The sequence below is a fragment of the Lissotriton helveticus genome, chromosome 7 (assembly GCF_964261635.1).
Source record: "Lissotriton helveticus chromosome 7, aLisHel1.1, whole genome shotgun sequence".
In the NCBI taxonomy this organism is placed as follows: Eukaryota; Metazoa; Chordata; class Amphibia; order Caudata; family Salamandridae; genus Lissotriton; species Lissotriton helveticus.
Genome location: NC_136068.1, coordinates 1,920,052,735 through 1,920,064,922, shown reverse-complemented (window position 1 = coordinate 1,920,064,922; position 12,188 = coordinate 1,920,052,735).

Below are 12,188 nucleotides of genomic sequence, written 5' to 3'. Positions count from 1 at the left end.
TGATTTGCGTTATTTATATTTTAAGTTAGTTATGCATTTTTATATAGCGCGGACTTTACCCGAAGGCACGCGGGGTGAATAATTTACTATGCAGATACAAAGAGATAACTACAGTGCAGTTCAACAGGCAAAGTTTCCAGCTGCAGCGACTGTTTTTTCCGGAGCAAACAAGAACTCATGGAGACCTCTGGAAAAGTAAGCATATAACTAACTTTCAACTGCAAAAAGATAAAATACTTAAAACTAGACTTGTATGTTTGTCTTTATATAAAGAAAACACTTTTAATAATCGAATGCGATTGCGAGGTTGCTAGAGTCCACTTATGCACGGGTAGAACTTCGTGCACAGAGCACTCACTGATACTGATTGTGCGAGTTTGAACTCGTTAGTCAGCTGTGTAATTGCCTTCGGCAGAGTTTGCTTAGTCCTGTATGCCCTAATGACAAGCTCTGCTGGACGTTATGCCTCACTCACTAAATGCTCTGTGATAATCTCACCCTGTCTTCACTCTTCAGCCTCAACTTTGGCTTCTCAAACGTGACCAGAAACAAACACCACGTCACTTCAGCGGAGCGCGCAGTTATAGCAGAAAAAAAACATTCACTCACTGTTGTTTGATGAAATTCACAGTGGCGTAACCGTTCACAGAAAACGGTAACTTTTTGGATGACATTCGCAACAATCGTGTAACCGCTCACAGAATATACTGTAACGGTTTTATAGAAACATATATCCGTCGGTGGCAGGGACTATAACCTTGAGGTATATATCGACTATGATTCAATGCGCTATATCTGTAAAATGTACAAATTACACACAGCGTTATAAACACCCACCCACAACCTGACTCACACTGATTCCTACAGACGATCCAGGTCACTGTAGGTGCTATTGCATAATATGCTGGGTGAAAAGAAAACTACAGAAAACCCACCATTCTGGAAAGGCTAATGCTCTTGGGAAAGTAAATTACGTTAAAAGTGAAATGTAAACAGAAGCGACCTCGCTGACATAGGCTGTGTGTATTATTGGGACAGCCTTTTAACGATGTGTTGTCCCCAGTAAAGCTTAGGAAAGAATATAGGATCCCATAGTGCCCCGCGCCTCTTTAACTACAGCTACGGAGGGACCCGCCCCACCCAAAGCCCTGCTGGTTGCTGTTTCATTTTACGTGGACTACAACTGTGAAGCAAACGGAAAATAAACTGGAACCTGTTAACTCCGTCTACAGACGAGATCGTAGCGCGGTTCAGGTTCTGCATGGCGAAGTGTGCTCTTATGCATTTCTGCAGCAATGCCCACTTGATTAGTGTAAAGTCAAGGGGCCGAGGCCACATACTTTGGCAATGAGGACACTGTACTTATGGTAACTGGAACTGGCCCTGAGCACCTGCACTCAGGCCCCTTCATTAACTGCCACGTCACTCGTGTTTCCTGTGCTGGATGGGTGTGGGTGACACGAGCTTTTTCAGGCTGGATTCGTGTGCGCGAACACGCACGTTCCGTCCTGCGCCGCCCTCCCATACTCCCAGCCTAACGCGCATGCATGCATGCACACAGACAGACACACACACACACACACACACACACGCGCGCACTCGCACTTACACTTACACAGACACGCAGGCACCCAGACAGGCAACCCCCTCCTCCTCCTCCCCCACAGTTACACACGCATACACACAGACTCCAAGACACACGCACACACGCACGCTCACACACATACACAGCCCAGAAGTATTTTATTCACAGTAGCTCATTTCCCCATCCCATTATAATACTTATCACGGCTCAAAAACACAGCTTTAATGATATCACATTCTCTGAGAACTTTTGGGGGATTGCGCCTTAAGCACTATTTTATAGCCTTGCTGCTTTCACATGCATCCTTTCTGCTGCAGATTGCCCTCACAACTTCTATTGTGAACAACAGAATCTGCACTTACTCTTCCAAGTCACATTACTTGAATGATTTAAGGCAATACATTCAGGTTACATTATAATTTGTAGGTGTTGGTTTCAAATGCTCTTTCTGGCAGCATCTTCCAGTTCTATGTTAGTAAATATGATTTGAAACGCTTCAGAGGGTCTTGTCCAACCATTATGTATTTAACAATTTTATTCAGTTTCAAAAGCTGCTATTTACAATAGTTCGATTTCACTTTTCATTAAAAACAATCTTACTGCGGCTAATACAGATCATGCGTACTCTGCATAATTTTAAGAGGTGTGCCAGCGTAAAGTACTCAAACAACAATGACGTCTGTCTTATAAATGTCACAAAAAAATGTTAATATTTCACTTCTGTTCTTGGGGTTTCGTGAAAATACAACACATATTGCATTACAAATGCTATAGGTGTCACATTTGTGAAAGTTAAAACTATTGGCATTGTAAATGACAAAGCTATTCATTTAGCTATTTTCACAACCAACACATAAATAAAAAAAATGTAATTTACAATACCAATGGCTCAAACTTTCCTAATGCGAGACCTATTGCATTGCAAATGCTTGTTCTATAGTGGCGTGACTTGGCCTACTTTGAGGCAGTCTGGTACGATTCCAGAGCTCAGTGAGCTGTTAATGATCTTGCACCATAGTGGGGCTAAGATGAGCTTCCGGTCTTTGGCCAGGCTCTGGGGAAGCTGATCTCGGGTGTGTGATGAGGGTTTAGCATTGGAGATTAGATTGACTATCTCTGCTTACTGAATGGGGATGGAGGAGGACCAGTGTTTTGGGGGTTCACCTAGGTGCTATCCTTAGTTTCCGATGCCTTGATCTCGGTGAGGGGGGAGAGATTTGGGCCAAGAGAGAGATCGATCTTGGCGAGTGCCATCGCCACAAATCTACATGATGCTTTAGGAATACGGGTGAAATGTTCCAGTAGTTTCACCAGTGGGGAAGGTGCTAGTTGCAAATTTGTCATTTGTGCAAGTTCTGCAAAGATGCTGTTCCAATATGAAGTAATCCTATCGCAGGTCCAGGACATGTGCACAAAGTGTGTGTGACATTTTGGGCAGTGCAAAAAAAGGGCAGGGTCTGTATGAGTCATCAGTGCTGGTGCAGGAATTTGTAGTGTAATAGCTTATGCTGGTGATTACAAGACACCAATTTGGTTTGACTGCAGCATTCTAACCAGACCTTATCTGTAAGTGGGGGCCCCAGATCTGCCTCCCACGCAGGTCTCAATCTGATGGCATGTGCTAGTGTAAGTGCTAAGCATGCACTGTACAACCTAGATATGAGGCGGTCTCCATTAGTGTCTGTGATAAACAGTGTGAGTGGTGTGCAACTGTCCGGCTTTATCGGGTATGTTGGTAGTCTGTCCCTGAGGGCTGCCTGGAGCCGAGCCAGGACAAAGTGATCAATGTAGGGGGCATTCTGGAAATGAGAGTCCGCTGTTCGGAGAATGCGTGGCCATTGGGAAAGAGATTCCCGAACGTGTGTAGCGCATGTCGTTAGAGGGTACGTTGCACTAGCAGTTCCAATGTAATGGGTAGCCATGGATTAGCTATCAACTGAAGTGCAGATGAGAATATTGTTGTCCCACCTGTCTTTCTTAATAATCTTGTCCATACCCAGCAGGTACTGGAAACAGTTTGAACATCCCGTGGCCGTCCAGCGGTCAGGAGGGCCTCAATTGACGTGGGGGCTATTAGATCCTTCTAAGATCTACACTGGCTTGGCATAAGGAATACAGGCATCCAGATGGTACCAGTTGGCCTAACGGCTAGGGCGTTTGTCCTCGGACCTGGGGGAACTGGGTTTGAGTCTCGGTAATGATGCTAAAAAAAAAACATCCTGTGATTCTGGGCAAATCACTTAATCTCCCCATGCCTAACAAAAATGAATGTGTGTCCTCATGTAACGTAACTGGTGCTATGTAAAGTGCTCTGATACCCGATTCTGGTCTAGTTCGTGCTCTATATAAAACAAAAACGAAAAAAACAAAAAAAAAACTACACTGCGCAACTAAGTAGCAAAGATGTATATCCGTAACGGTAAATCCCCCATGTTCATATGGGAGGACGAAGGAGCTCCAGCTGATGCAAGGCTGTTTAACCCCTCCAAATGAGACTTGTCAAAATTGTGCAGATTTGAGGGAGCAAAGCATTTGTTAAGGGAATGGGAATGGGGTTGAACAAATAGAGGACCTGGGGCAAGACCACCATTTTAATAATGGCTATGCTCCCTGCTATGGACAGCAGGAGACAAATCCACCTCTCCACCCTGGCGCCAAGCTGGTCTATCACTGGGCCGTAGTTCAGCCACAGAATCTGTTCTCTGTCACTGTGTAGATATATCTCTAAGTATTTCACTTCTGCCTCACACCAGGCCACTGGGAACTCGCCACATTTCTGGTCCTGCACCTCCATCAGTGTAATAATCTCCGATTTTTTCCAGTTTATATGTAGCCCGAGAGAGACCCAAAATGATCCATCTCAGTCAAGAGTGGTGGGTGCCTCACTTATAGCACAATGTCGTCTGCATAAAGGGTCACTGGTAAAGGGCCGGTCTTAACCTGCAACTCCCGATGAGAGTGGTTTCTCTGGAGATGTCGCACTAGAGGATCCATCGCTATTATAAAAAGAAGTAGCGATAGTGGGCATTGCTTTTAGTCCCGTTATATATGATAGGCTCCGTGGCCACAGCAGCTGAGCCATCGTGCCCCCCGACCACTCCTCCTCTCCAAACCTACAGGTTCTGCCACATTTCCCCAAAAAATGGGCCTCCCTGTCCACTGCTTCTTGATAATTGGCCAATAGGGCAGCTTGTTTATTCAAATAATTGGGGTTTTGCCTGATGGCAGTGCACGATCTAAAGCCGACAGTTCATTCTCCAACCGGGATAATTTGTGCCGCAGGTCTCTCAGTATTCCAGTTTGTTTAGAGATACAGACCCCTCTGGTGTACCCCTTGAAGGCCTCCCACAGGGTGGCCTGCGGTGAGACCAAAATCTCATTAAGATCAAAGTATTCAATAATTGCTGTGCGTAGCTTCGTCCGAAATACAGCGTCTTGCAGGGCCATGTGGAGTAATTTCCACTGCTGCTCGATCCCTCCTGCCCCAGGAACATGCATAGTCAGGACAACTGGCGAGTGATCCGACAATGTACGGAAGAGGTGTCTGATGTCGAAGACCCATAGAATAAGAGTGCTCGATAAGAGCCAGTAGTCTAAAGGCGTCGACATATCATGCTGCATTGACTGATGAGTGTATGCTGCTACCTGGGGGCGCTGTTGTCGCCAGGCATCTAGCAGTGCATATGCATTGCAAAGAGCCTGTAGTATCTTTAGTGAACGCGGACTATTGACAGGGGTCTTGGCAGTACTGTCAAGATTTGGATCTAGCAGAATGCTAAGATCATTTCCATTAAAACGTGGTCTCTGTCGACTAAGTCCATTTGGGACTGTAGGCGCTGATAAAAGGTGGGGTCATCTACATTCGGGGAGTATACGTTGAGGAGCAGGACTCGATATCCCACTAGGTGGCCTGTGACCAGTAGATACCTCCCCTCAGTATCAGTGATTGTGGACGTGTGCTTGAAGAGTAGGGTCTTGCATATCAGTATGGAAATCCCTCACGAGTTGCAGCTATAGTTGGAGAAAAAGCGATGCATTCCCCCTAAGTGTGTTTCCCACAGGAACACAATATCAACCATGTGTTGCTGGATGTACTACAGCACCTGTATGCACTTACGTGAGCTGTTTAGACCCCTCACGTTCCAGGTAATAAATGTCACATCAACATATGCTCTAATGTCAACCTGATGTGCCAGAGAGTGTGATTGTCATACAATGTAGCTTGCAACCAGAGGAACAATGATTGGTGAATCCGAGAGTGTGAAAGAAGAAAACCCCACTTAGAAAAACAGTTGCTACAGTTCCCATCCGCCTCCCCCTCTCATACTTGGTAGCTGCCTGCCCAGTACATCCCTCCAGAATTACTTACCCAACTTCAAAACTCCCATAAGCCATAAACGGCTACAAAATGGGATACATGTGAACATCACGGGAGTGGCAACGCCACGTCGATCCCCCTCATCTTGTAAGGTATAGAGTATAACAAGTGTCTCATAGTTGCATCCCATTGACATCTCCCAACACCAACTAATAGACAAAATAAAAGGCAGTATGATTGATTATTGAGGAACCACCAGGGTAGAGACGTAGTTATGTGTAGTCCCAAGTTGCACCAGAGAGAAAGAGGTCCACACTAGCACTAGAGTGGACATTAGGCGGCGAGGTCCTGGGGGAATTCCCTCTGGCGGTCTGTTGTTTCTCAGAGACTTGCCTGTAGAAAGCTTGGACAACTGTGAGGTTGTCGAAGATGCGTTGCTTACCATTTACATCGACTTTGAGGCAGACCAGGTAGAGCACACTGTATCTAAGGCCCAGATTCGGTAGTGTGGCCTTCACCCAGGTGTATTTACGCCTGGTCTTCTGGACAAGTACCGTAAAGTCCGGTAATATGAACAGTGCTGAGCCCTGCCAGGTTAATGGGCGTTTTTCCCATGCCAGTCTTAAAACGGTGTCTCGGTCCCTGAAATTCAATAGCCTAGCAATTATAGGCCTGTGAGGACATCCAAAGTTGGGCTGCGGTCCGAGCGACCGGTGTGCACACTCAACAACAAACGTAGCCACGAAGGGTTCCCCACCAAACAAGTCGGCCAGCAGTTGTTCAACAAAGTGGTCCAGCCGCCCAGGGTATGTGGACTTGGAAAAACCCATTATATGTATGGTATGTAGTCAAAGTTCAAAGTTCAAAAGACCTTTATTCGAATTTCATAAAATTCATAAAAGTACCACAATATCGTTACAAGTCATTACAAGTGTACATTATACAACATTTTTACAATTAATAAAATATATCTAGATTAAAAAAATCTCATACAGTTCAGCTCCAATAAGACTAATTTCTGGTTTCATGGGGTTTCCATTGTTTTACGCACTCGTGTGCTCAGTCTCAAAAAAGTGCTAGTGCAAAAGATTAGTTCATCAGAATCCAAAGAAACTAACATTCTGTAAGACTCATTTAATGAGAGTGGTCTATATTTCTTAAAATAGGGAGTTAAAAGCCATTTGATATATTTAAGATAAAATTTACAAAAGAATAGAAAATGCAGATCATCCTGTGAGCTGACACCATCACAGGGACATGAATTAAAGTCAATACTGTGGCGATGTCCCAATGGAAAAGACAACAAAAATGTCACTGTACCCGCTCTTAGACGGAACAAAAGTGATCTCTCCCAGCTAGTCATAGGTAGAGTGAGATACGGCGGGAGAGGTTGTCTACACAGTTCATTCCCTAGGTATTTTGCAACAGTTGATTTCTGGGATTCTCTGCCGGTTCGTTCAATATTGTAAAGTGCATAAAGTGCATTTTTAACCTCGACCTTATCCTTAAGTTCAATTACAGTAGGGTCGGTAAATAAAGTGCCCCTGTCCACTGAGCTCAGCGTTTTCGAAACTTCTGTGAGCCATGGAATCGCCATCCCATGATCGCAATTTAAACAGTCTTTTATAATATTTTGTGTAAGGGAGGCAGCATCATTCCTCCAGACTCTAATCCAAAAGAGTGCTGGTCTGGCTCTAATAAAATCACTGATATATGGCAGGTTTAATTCACTGTGACAGATAAAATCAGAGGATGAAATCGGGGCACCCAATAATTTCCTGCAAAAACGACTTTCCTCCTGTTGTATACATTGGTTGCTTCCTGACCCCCAGACCTCCGCTCCATATGAGGCAACAGGTAAGCACTGTAATTTAAAAAAAAATTAAATGGCTTTAGTTGCACCGATTTTCTTTGGGCGAGGGAGACTCATTACAGAATTGATGGCTTTCGAGAACTTGCTTGTGGCGTGGGCTAAATGCCCACTCCACGAGCCGTTCGCAGCGAAAGCCAATCCTAAATAAGGAAATATAGGAACAGATTCGAGTTTATCTGTACCTATCTGTATAGTGTTGAGCTTCCTTTTGCCAGGGCCACAAGACATAATAAAAGATTTTTTTAAATTAACCCGCAAATCTAGACCCTCCATAAAATGTACAAAACTATGGATAAGGAGGCGAAGGGCATTAGGTGTGCGGGCCATAAGCACCGCATCATCTGCGTATAAAAGTGCTGGTAGGGGTTTCCCTAAAATTGTCGGGACATCCGTAGTGACTTTTTTCAGGCAGTTGGATAAGCCATTAATGTAAATGATAAACAACAGGGGTGCTAAAACGCACCCCTGTCTCACCCCCCTGCCTATATCAATGGGTCCTGAAACTTCACCACCAATCCCTATTCTGACACGTGCTTTCAGGTCAGTAAGGAGGTAGGCGAGGAACCTGACTAGAGTGTTATCTAGCCCATTATCTGATAGGATTTTCCAGAGTTTGGATCTATTCACTAGATCGAAAGCGGATGAAAGATCCATAAAGGCAAGGTAGGTGGGGGATGATCGGGCAATGCTGTACTTATCAATTATTAATTTCAAGTTCAGACATTGCTCCTCTGTTCCTACCCCACTCCGGGAAACCCATCTGACATGGGTCCAATAGGTCTATATCTACGGCCCATTCAAGCACTCTATTGTAAATTATGCGTCCCAAAATTTTCAAGGTATTGTCCAAAAGGGAGATGGGGCAGTAATTGGCTGGTTCCGACCTATCTCCCTTTTTAAAAATTGGGACGATAATACTAGTTGCCCATGTCACCGGCATAGCCGCTAACGGCAGACTGTTAAAAACATTAAGCAGAATAGGAGCCCATAAATCAATGTTGTGTTTAATAATATCTATGGGCAGGCCATCAGGGCCAGGCGCCTTGTTTCCAAGGCTCTCTTTTATAGCTATTACAACTTCATGAACTTCAATCTGTAGACCAGCCTGATTTCCTAAATTAAAGTTAAAGTTAGAAGTGGGTTGCTCCTCTGGTGAGGCAGCGTAAATTTTGGAGAAATGAGTCTCCCATGCGTTGCTGGTTATGTTGCAACTAATTGGGGAAAGCTTCTTGCCCATTTCTCTTGTTTTTCGAACGGCGCACCAGAAAGGACCACTGCCACCCAAATTTGCACTGATCACCAGCGATTCCCACTGTTCTGAAAGTAGTGATGCCTTTCTTTCTGCTAATTTGGTTTTGTACTGTTTCCTGGCTAACTGGATGGTCATTTTGCACCTAGGATTGGCATTAAGTGCCTTTCTTATTTCCTTGTTAGCCAAGGAGCAAACTGAGTCAAACCACCTTGGGTCTTTGCCTTCCTTGGGTAGTGGAACCAATAAAAGTGTTTTTATAACAGAGCACAGCACTTCAAAATCTGCAATTATTTTGTCATGGTTAGCATTCATTGACAGACAAGAATTAAACAGATATGAATGTGAGGTTTGCACACTATCCAGAATTGCCCCACAGTCAGCCCCCCTCCACTTTAATCGTAAACCATCAATTGATGGTGTGATATCCCTCGCACCATTCAATTTCATAAAAACTGGACTAGGTGCAAGGTTCAGGGTGATTGTAAGTGGGTTATGGTCACTAAATGTTGTCACCATCACTGTAGACTTTACTATACAATCTAAAAAGTGTGGTGACATAAATATATAGTCAATGGTGGAGCTGCTGTCCCTACTTATGAACGTGGGGGCATGGGGGATGCTGGGACTGTGACCTATTCTCATGGCATCGTCAAGGGCAAATTCAGTTAATATATTGCCTAATTCAATGCCCCTGCGTTCCGCTTGATCGTGATAGATCCTATCCTCAATCCAATTTCTCTTTGTAAGTTTTGCATTAAAGTCGCCCCCAATTAAAAATCCTGACTCTGTATCAGTTAATACGCTACATTCCAATTTTCTTAAAACTTTTGACAGGGCCAGAAAATTCTTGTTCGGTACATGATAAAAATCATTATTATAAAAATGTATTAAATAAATCTTGGTCTTTGACTTTAACTTGTATTCAAGAATTTGAATATTCGGATTATCGCTAGACAGATCCCTAATTGAACCACCAGCCAAGATCTTAATCCCGATAAACAGGCCACCCACTGCTCGTCCAAAACTAGGTTTGGGTGATGTTATACTGAAGCAGTGGTAACCCTCAATATGAGTGTTTCCAACAGCCCATGTCTCCTGGAACATAAGGATATCCATACCATCAATTATCTCAGCCCATGCGGGGATTGAAAGCTTAGGTTCCAGCCCTGCCACATTCCAGCTGAGAATTGATAGGCCATGGGCACTCCGATGTTTAGTGGGCTTACTCCCAACGCTCAACAATATGTCCCTGTTAGTATTAACTACAACAGGTGGAATACTATTAACATTCATATCAGTCACTGGGTTATTTAAACTGTTCGGGTTTGTACATTCTTCAACCAATAGTGGGTGCCCCTCATGTCTGTTATTTAGATCTTCACTATTGGTGATACTCTCAACCGCTTTAACCAGTCAATCCTGATCATCTAAATTGGAGAAGTATTCAAACCGGTTATGAGTAGGTATGTTAAATAGCGACCTAGTATCATTTGTTGGTATGGGTTGGTTGAAAGCCAGTCTCGGGTATGACCTTTCCCTATAATCATAGAGGGGCATGATAGGGAATTGTGGGTAGTGCGGGGAGAAAACTGACATTGGGGCTTGATGACGCCAAGTGTGGCCGTTCAAATGATTAAAATCTTGGTTCTGAGAGAAAAGTGGGGATTTAATTCTAGCTCCGAAATTCAGGTCTTGGTGCGGGATGGGAAAGTTATTTGACATGGTTTGTTTGTGGGGTATCAGATGTCTGTAAAAGTAGCCTAATGGGAGAAGAGTCATGTTGAATTCCCATGGTGAGGGTAATGGGGCGCTAGCCAATGTTTTTTCCGCCCACTGGGGGTTTTTAGAATTTATTGTAATACAATCCCCTTCGAACTTTTTCTTTAGTGGGCCTATCCAGCCTACTCTCTGAACATGGATAATCTCCCTTGCCCCTTCTGTGGGTAGATTGCAATTTGCAATTAACCAATGAAGGGTTTTATTTTTAAGGGATATAGGGCTCTCCTCTTGATCCTTCCTTAATTTTGGAGTATTAACTAGGACCAACACGTATGCCCCACACTCCGGTGGTAAATTGATACGTGGTGGGATCTGCCTAGTAGTTTTTTGAGGGAGCTGAGCCATAAGACGATCATTAGAGGAATCCTGCGACTGAGTTGCAGGAATCCTCTTGGGTTGTTCGATATTTTGGTTCTTCCTTGGCTCTGATACTGCATTAGTAGGACTGGGATTGACTAGTGGCTGGTTACTACTAATCCCTTTGGCCGGGGCCTGCAGGGGTTTGGGTAATGTTGGTATCCCTTGGGGGTTTTTAGTTTTAGTGCATGCGGGTTTAAGGGAACTTAGTGTAGCTCCTACACTGCTATTATGGGCACCCTCTCAGGGGATATTCTTAATAGAGGTACTTAGTTCGTCTATTTGTTTTTCAATACGTGTGAGCCTACTTTCTAAAGGTGACAAATAGATACTGAGTAATTCACCCATCCTTTCCATCAAGCGATCATTTAGGAGGTTGTCATCAGATTTGCCATCCATGCCAGTCACTCCTTCTTGATGCTCCTCAATGGCCACCTCAATTACTTCCTCAGTAGTCTTCTTAGACCTGCTCGTACTTAAATGTGGATTGGGGTTGGGATTGGCACCTTTCCCAACCTTCTGCTATGGTTTCCAGCCTTAGACATGCATGGCTTTAATGGAGGTTGGCCTTGTTTTTGTTGATGTTTTTGGACGGCACCCTCCCGCCTACCTCTTTGTTGCCTTGTATTGGCTACTACTGTTTCGTCTGGGGTAGGATTAATAGACAGGTTGGGAGTTTTTTCCAAGTCCGTGCTCGTGTCTATGTCCGAGTCTATCAATGAGATTGATGCAGATAGATTGACCTCACTTGATATAGTATGGTTTGCCCTGTTCCCATCATGCACTGGGACAGGAACAGACTAATTTGCATATAGCCAAGTTCTGAGCTGGGATGGTGCAGTGAGCTAAAAAATGGTGATGGATCAAGCCCTGATCTTTGGACTGGGTAAGAGTGGTCTGCCTAATTCAGACACTCTGTTCATCACCACCCCCTTTTCTGAATCATTTTGTCCACCATAAGCGTGGAAGGGTATACTCAGATGTGAGTCCCTTGCTCATTGCACCATCAGGATTCAAGCAAGCC